At 42.5% G+C, this 7,883-nt stretch overlaps 1 pseudogene; it reads right to left on the bottom strand.

Annotated features, from left to right (window-relative positions):
* Positions 1-249: 249 nt before the first annotated feature.
* LOC103087291 (serine/threonine-protein kinase PAK 1 pseudogene) overlaps positions 250-7,883 on the bottom strand; it is a 23,645-nt pseudogene continuing 16,011 nt past the window's right edge.

Here is a 7,883-nt window from a genome sequence, read left to right as displayed (position 1 = left end):
GTCACTGATAATTGAAGAAAAACTTAAGTCTCTAGATAAAATTAGAAAACCATAATTCAAAAAGGCACATGCACTCCAATGTTCACTGCAGCACTATTTACAACAGCCAGGTTATGGAAGCAACCTAAATGTCCATCAACAGAAGAATGGATAAAGAAGATGTGGTACATATACCACATCCTTTTTTTTTCAAAATGAGTATTTATTTCACAGAAGCCTTGGCACAAAGAGGCTGGGGTGAATGTGATTTTAGTGATTGTTCTTGGTTGCCTCCTTTAGTGCAGCAATCAGTGGAGTGAGGCTGGAGAGGGGCTTGGCAATCTTCAGGAACTGATGCTGCGGCATCTCTTTAGCTGAACCTCTCTTCTCCACATCCATTTCAAGATAGCGGTGCAGAAAGTCTCGGAAGATAGCTGACAGCTTCTCTGGGTTCTGAAGCTCCGGGGTCCCATTGGTGGCGATGAGGTACAAGGCTCTCAGAGGACTTTCACTGAGGTATGGGGGCTCCCCTTCAATCATTTCGATGGCCATGATGCCCAGGGACCAATGTCAACCTTAGGTCCATAGGCCTTCCGTGTCACAACCTCTGGTGCCATCCAGTACGGTGTTCCCACCATGGTGCTCCGTTTGCTCTGCTCTGGGGTGATCTGGGCACAGAATCCAAAATCAGTTAGCTTGACAGAGCCATCCATTCCCAACAGGATGTTGTCGCTCTTGATGTCTCTATGAATAACTTGGTTCAAATGCAGAAACTCCAAAGCCTGCAGGCACTCACGGCACACAGCTGCAATCTGGCCTTCATCCATGCAGGTTTCTGTTACCACGTCTGTCAAAGGACAATGGAATATTACTCGGCCATAAAAAGGAACGAAATTGGGTCATTTGTAGAGATGTGGATGGACCTTGAGAGGGTCATACAGAGTGAAGTAAGTCAGAAAGAGAAAAACAAATATCATATATTAAAGCATATATGTGGAATCTAGAAAAATGGTACAGATGAACTGGTTTGCAGGGCAGAAATAGAGACACAGATGGAGAGAACAAATGTATGGACACCAAGCGGGGAAACGGGGGGGGGCGCGGTTGGGATGAATTGGGAGATTGGGATTGACATATATACACTAATATGTATAAAATAGAGAACTAAGAAGAGCCTGCTTCACTGTACAGTGTATACTTCACTGTACAGTAGAAACTAACACAACATTGTAAAACAACTATACCCCAATTAAAAAATAAAAATAAAAAAGAGACCCCAGAGAGCTCCCTGCTCCTTTCACCATGTGAGGACACAGCAAAGAGATGGCCATTTATGAACCAGGCAGTAGGCTCACACCAGACACTGGATTTGTCAGGGCCTTAATAATGGACTTCTCATCCTCTAGAACTGTGAGAAATAAAATTCTCTTGTTTATAAAAAAAAAAAAATTAACTGTTACCTCCAGTTAAAAATCTCTTAATCAATCCATAATTTTAACTTCCTATCAAAGACATTCCTTACAGCCAGAGGGGTCTCCTCTCCCCCCTCTTCCTTGCCAAGATTGTTGCTGAGTAGAGAAGGAAGCTTCTATGTATTAATGATGGCGGGAAGAAGGGCCTTTGGTCTACCTCCTGTTCTCTTGATCTGCGCCATCCAACACAATAGTCACTAGCCATGGGTGGCTACTGAGCACTGGAAATGTGGATGGACCACATGGAGCTGTGCAGTAAATGTAAAATACATACTGGCTTTCCAAGGTGTAGTACCCAAAAGTATATACATAAACTATCTCCTTAATATTTTATATTGATTTCAAGTTAAAATGAAAATATTTTGGCTTATATTGGGTTAAATAAATGTTAACTATTCAAATTAATTTCACCTATTTTCAATTTTTTTAATGTGGCTGCTCGAAAACTGTAAATTGTATGTGTAGCTTGCATTATAGTTCCATTGGACTGGGTTGCTCTGGGTCTTCTCCTACCTCCAGTGTAGTGTGTCCTCAGTCGTCAGCCCTGGCATCTGCTGAGAACTGTCTGGTCCTGCGTGGTAACTACTAATGATGGCTACTGTGCCCATCGCGGGGACAATCCTCCAGGTGTAAGTTCTTCACCAACTACAGCTTTCTTTTCCCAGCCCAAGCCACTTTGATCTTTCAGTCTGTGATATTGTGATTTATAATAAGAAATATGTATTTGTTCTTTGTCCTGTTTCTGGCACAGAGCTCCTAAAACCCTTGGCATTTCCTCTGACGAGAGCAGATACAGGTGTGTCTTGTTATGTTAATGAGGTGACTTAGGGAAAGCACTGAAGGGTGGGGCTGGTTGCCAGGGAACCAACCTTGTGAGTAGAGGGTTGGAATTCTCAGTCCCACCCCCCCTGGCCTTTCCCTGGAGACTGGAAGTTGAATCAATCACCAGTGACTAATGATTGAATCAATCATGCCTGTGTAATGAAGCATCCACTAAAGCCCCAAAGGACAGGGTTTAAAAACCTTCTGGGTTGGTGAACAGGTGATTTGCGAAGCTTAGTGACCTCAGAGAGGGCATGGACTCTCCGAGCCATTTCCCCATAACTTTCCCTATGCATTTCTTCCATCTGGTTATTCTTAAATTACATCATTTTATAATAAACCAGTAATCTAGTAAGTAAAATGCTTCTCCGAGTTTCATGTGCTGCTCTAGCAAATTAATTGAACACGAGGCGGGGGCGGGGGCGGTCATGGGAACCTCTGATTTATAGTCAGAAGTACAGATGACAGTCTGCACTTGGGACTGGCATCTAAAGCTGGGCAGAGAGTTGGTGTGAGGGACAGTCTTGTAGAAATGAACCCTTAACCTGTGGAATCTGACACTGTCTCCAGGTAGATAGTGTCAGAATGGAGCTGAATTGTAGGACATGCAGCTGTGGTCCAAGGATTTTTTGCTTGGTGGTGTGGTAAACTCCCCCTAACACATGCCCACATTCGAATTTGGGTGTAGAATGTTTACAGTCCTTGCAGCATCTCTGCTTTCTACCATTTAGTAGCATATAGGACTTCCCTGGTGGTCCAGTGGTTAAGACTCCATTTGCGGGTTCCATCCCTGGTTGGGGAACTAAGATCCTGTGTGCCTCATGGTGCAGCCAAAAAAAAAAAAAAAAAGTAGCATATGAAGGTCATAGGCTTTGAATAATACTGTATCTCAGGCACATTGCTCTAGAATCCTCCCAGTGGCCTTGTTAATTAATCATTCCAGAGCTATGATAGATAAAGCCATGAGGCTGATTACAAGCCTGGATGTTCTCAAATTCTCCCTCAAGCTATCTGGGTTTAACTATCATCTTGCTACACCCTCCTTTGCCCAAGGCCGAGAATGATGGCTCATCAAATTCCTATTCCAGGATTCAATTATGCTTATCTTCTCTCAGGTTGCAGCCCTGCTAATCTGTCTCGTTTTCTCTTATCACGTAAAACTTTCTCTTTCCTCTTCCTGTCTGAAAGTTCTTTCCTATCCATCATGTTCTGCATGCTCCTTACACTATGCGTGTTGGTAAAACTCTATAATCTGAGTTCATGAGATTGGCTCTTGATATTCAAAGGAGAGCGTTTAGAAGACAAACTATAGAACCACTGAGCTCTATTGGAGATCATCACTAATGTCGGGGACATAAATGCATGAGTTCCAGTTTCACCTGCACTGTCAAGGATTTGCTGAAATCCTGTAATTCTCTATATAACAATCGCTTCTAACCTTCACATAAACTATTTCATTTCTTCCTTTATAATATGGTTTAACAAAGCTGTACTTTAAGTAATTACTATACTTACAAGTATCTACAAAATATATATATATTGTAAAATTACACATATTCACTTTAAAAATTCAAAAACAAAATAAAATTAATTCAAATAAAAATTAAAAATTCATACAGCACAGAAAAAGCCAAATAAGAATAAAAGTACCCAAAATACCCAAAAAATGATAAATGCTGCTAACAATTTTGTGACTATCTTTCCAGATACTATGATTCCAGATTACTATGCTTAGTAATCAATTTTAAATCAATAGGATTATTCTATACATGCTATCTTTTTCACTGATAGATCTTGTGCATATATTTTCACATGAATTAATGTAGAAACATATATTAATTTTAATGGCCACAGAGTATTCCACCATAGGATTGTATCTTAATTTTTCTGTCTAGTCCCATATTAATGGATTGGGAGGGGGCTAAAATTAAAAAAAAAAAAACAAGAAATGGACATCCTAACAGATGCAACATTTTGCATTTGTGCAATTACTCCTTACAATAAATTCTAGAATTGAGATTGGTGGGTCAAAAGCTGTATACATTTTATATTTTGATACAGTGTCTCAAATTGCCTTGTAGAAAAGTTGTATTGATTTATATACCCACAGTAAATTAGAGGGTCTGTTTTCCTTCACTTCCTACAATAATGGGTCATTTCAATCTTTCACAACTTTATAGATGTGGAAATTATATTTCACAGTTGTGTTTGGTATTTTTTTAGTAGATTTTTTTTTTTTTTTAATTTTTTGGCCACACAGAATGAGGGATCCTAGTTCCCCAACCAGGGATAGAGCTTGCGCTACCTGCAGTGGAAGCGCCGAGTGTTAACCACTGGACCGCCAGGGAAGTCCCTTTCACAGTTGCTTTTAGTTCATGTCTTTGATTATTAATAAAGCCAGAAAGTTTTTTGTTTTTTTTTTTCGGTACGCGGGCCTCTCACTGCTGTGGCTCCTCCCGTTGCGGAGCACAGGCTCCGGACGCGCAGGCTCAGCAGCCATGGCTCACAGGCCTAGCCGCTCCGCGGCATGTGGGATCTTCCCGGACCGGGGCACGAACCCGTGTTCCCTGCATCGGCAGGTGGACTCTCAACCACTGCGCCACCGGGGAAGCCCCGAATTTTTCCTAATTTTTAATGAATCTTTTAGCTCGTTTATGGTATTCTTTGCCCTAAAGATGTTTTAAATTATAATGTAGTTTCCAGTTCCTGTGATAATTTCCAAACAACAAAATATAAATATATACACTTAGATTCCCTTCAAGTTCTTTTACATTTAAATCGTTGATTTATCTTAAAGTTTACAGGTATCTAGGGCTTCCCTGGTGGCGCAGTGGTTGGGAGTCCGCCTGCCGATGTAGGGGACATGGGTTCGTGCCCCGGTCCGGGAGGATCCCACGTGCCGCGGAGCGGCTGGGCCCGTGAGCCATGGCTGCTGAGCCTGCGCGTCCGGAGCCTGTGCTCCGCAACGGGAGAGGCCACAACAGCGAGAGGCCCGCGTACAGTAAAAAAAAAAAAAAAAAAAAAAAAGTTTACAGGTATCTAAAAGTAGGGACTTAACTTATCTTTTCTAAATCACTAGCCAACTGTTCAAAAATATTATTTGAATACACCTTTACCATATGATGAATGCCATATATTAACTTGGTCCTATTTTTAGACTCACCAGCTTTTTCTATAACCTATTTCTGAGCCAATAATGCACTGTTTTTCTTTTTTGGTAGCTCTATGGTACATTTTTACATGTGGTAAGGCATATTATAATCCTCCAAATTCATTCTTCCCCACCCTACTCTGTTCCTTTGCTCTCTGGCTTTTGGTTGGGTTTGGCCAACAAAGAAAAGGGAAGGATTAGGGATTGTGAGGTCTAAGTATTTATTCTCCCAGCTCCCCACTTGTGGGTCCCTATGAATGGAGGTGTCTCTCATTCTATCAAAAGTCCCTGTTCCTAAAAGCCAGCCTCTCCACTCAGCTTTCTAAGTTTCTAAGTTACTGAGTTCCAGTAACTTTCCTCTTTTTCCTACTTCGGTCCTGGGAGTGGTAACAGTGTCCTGGGTTACTCATCCTGTGGTGTTGCACTAGATCTTCCAGTTTCCCTTATATGCTGCCAAAACTTCATCAATAGCCCCTCTCCTCTCGGTACCCCGACTTGATTGTGTCATCTGTCTCCGGCTGGGAACCTTACTGATACAAGTGGTAATAGTGAATATCTCTATCTAATCCTGGCTTAAACTGGAATGCTTCCAGTGTTTTACCATTAACCATCCTTCACTGAAGTTAACATCAAACCATCTCTACTGTCCTTGAACACACTCTCTCACCTCTTCCTTCCCTCTCAGCACATGGTCTCACTTGTTACTATATCTGCACACTTATATGCAGTCCTTTCTTCCTTCCCTCCTCTCACAGTGGGAGAGTGATTTCTCCTTTTGTCTCAGCTGAATTCCTCTGGCTATTAAGCTCAGGATTCCATCCTTTCATTTTTCTCAGGGATCTTGGGATATCACCCCTTCCACTCACTCAAGTTACCAGATTGAAATATTTCATGACTGTCAATTCTTTTTTCTTTCTTTGTTTTTTTTTTTTTTTTATCACACCACACAGCATGCAGGCTCTTAGTTCCCCAACCAGGGATCAAACCTGGGCCCCCTGCAGTGGAAGCTCAGAGTTCTAACCACTGGACCTCCAGGGAAGTCCCCATGCCTGTCTATTATTAAAGTGAAGTCCCCAGTGACTCGAGTCCCACTCGTTTCTTCCCTTGCTCTTCCTCTTCACCACTGAGTCTCAAACTTTACTGGGCACTTATTCCTCAACTTCCTCTAATTCCACAGAAACTTCTCCTGCAAGATCACTGTGTCAGAAGTGGACAGAGTGAACAGTCCAAGAGGTTTCTTTGGGAATAGCACCTGTGAAATATGAAAGGGAGGAAGCAGGATTTGAGCATAGAAGGCCTTCAGATAGTGATGCAAATCTGAAAAATTCTTGGTCAATCCAACAAGAAGTCCTGGGGCAAAAATTGCTCCTTAAAGGAGCCCTGGGCTGGACAGAAGTGTCCTTACTTACTCAATGTTCTTATTAAGCTCCATCGTTTGCTGTGGGCTGTCCAGGAAGAGCTTGGCCACAGTCTGAAAGCTGAGGCAGATTTGGGAGGTACTAAAATCTGGAATCTGTCGGCTCAATGACATTGATCATTCTGTCCTTAAAAAACATCCTCTGATTCTTCCCTGTTACTCTCTCAGCTTCTTCTCAGTCACATTTGAAAGACTCTTTCTCTGACCATCCACTTACGCTGTTCCTCAGGGTTTGGTCCCAGGTCTTGTTTGTTTTGTACCCTGAATACTCTATATAGAAAAGACACACATGTCAATAGCTTCAAAATGCTGGTGGCTTATAAATGCACGGCTCTAGCCACGATCTCTGTCCTAAGCTCTAGGTCTGTGTAGCCAACAGCCCAGGAGACATTTTCACCCACACGTCTCACAGGCACCTTAAGTCTTCCTAACTGAATTCTTTATGAATTCTTTACTTTTCCTCCAAACCTGCTCCTTCCCCTCCAGCATTTTCTATCTCAGTCACCTACCTGGTTGTCCATTATCCTCATTTCCTCCCTCTCCACAATCTTATGCAATCGCTAAGTCTTGTCTTTTTAAAACTTTAACTATCTCTCCAATCTGTGCCCTTCATTATCACTCCACTATCTTATCTAAAGCCAGGGTATTTTTCTCTTGTAAAATATTGCAGCAGCCTCCAAACGGTTTTTTTTTTTTTGCGGTACGCGGGCCTCTCACCGCTGCAGCCTCTCCCGGTTTTTTCACCTGGTTTTCTCCTGGTTTTTTCACCTTTCTGCTTTCTGTCCTAGCTTCATCCAACCTTATTATTCATTAAATAAATAAAATTTTAAATAACCATGTGTCTGGTGAGGGAAATGCAGGTTAAAGCAACACTGAAATATAATTTTGACCAGTTGTATTCACTTCCTGTACTTTTTTTTTTGGGCCTCTCACCGCCGTGGCCTCTCCCGTCGCGGAGCACAGGCTCCGGACACGCCGGCCCAGCGGCCACGGCCCACGGGCCCAGCCGCTCCGCGGCACGTGGGATCCTCCCGGACCGGGG

This window comes from Lipotes vexillifer, unplaced genomic scaffold, assembly GCF_000442215.2.
Source record: "Lipotes vexillifer unplaced genomic scaffold, Lipotes_vexillifer_v1.1 scaffold208, whole genome shotgun sequence".
Lineage (NCBI taxonomy): Eukaryota > Metazoa > Chordata > Mammalia > Artiodactyla > Lipotidae > Lipotes > Lipotes vexillifer.
This window is presented reverse-complemented; position numbering and strand designations above follow the sequence as displayed.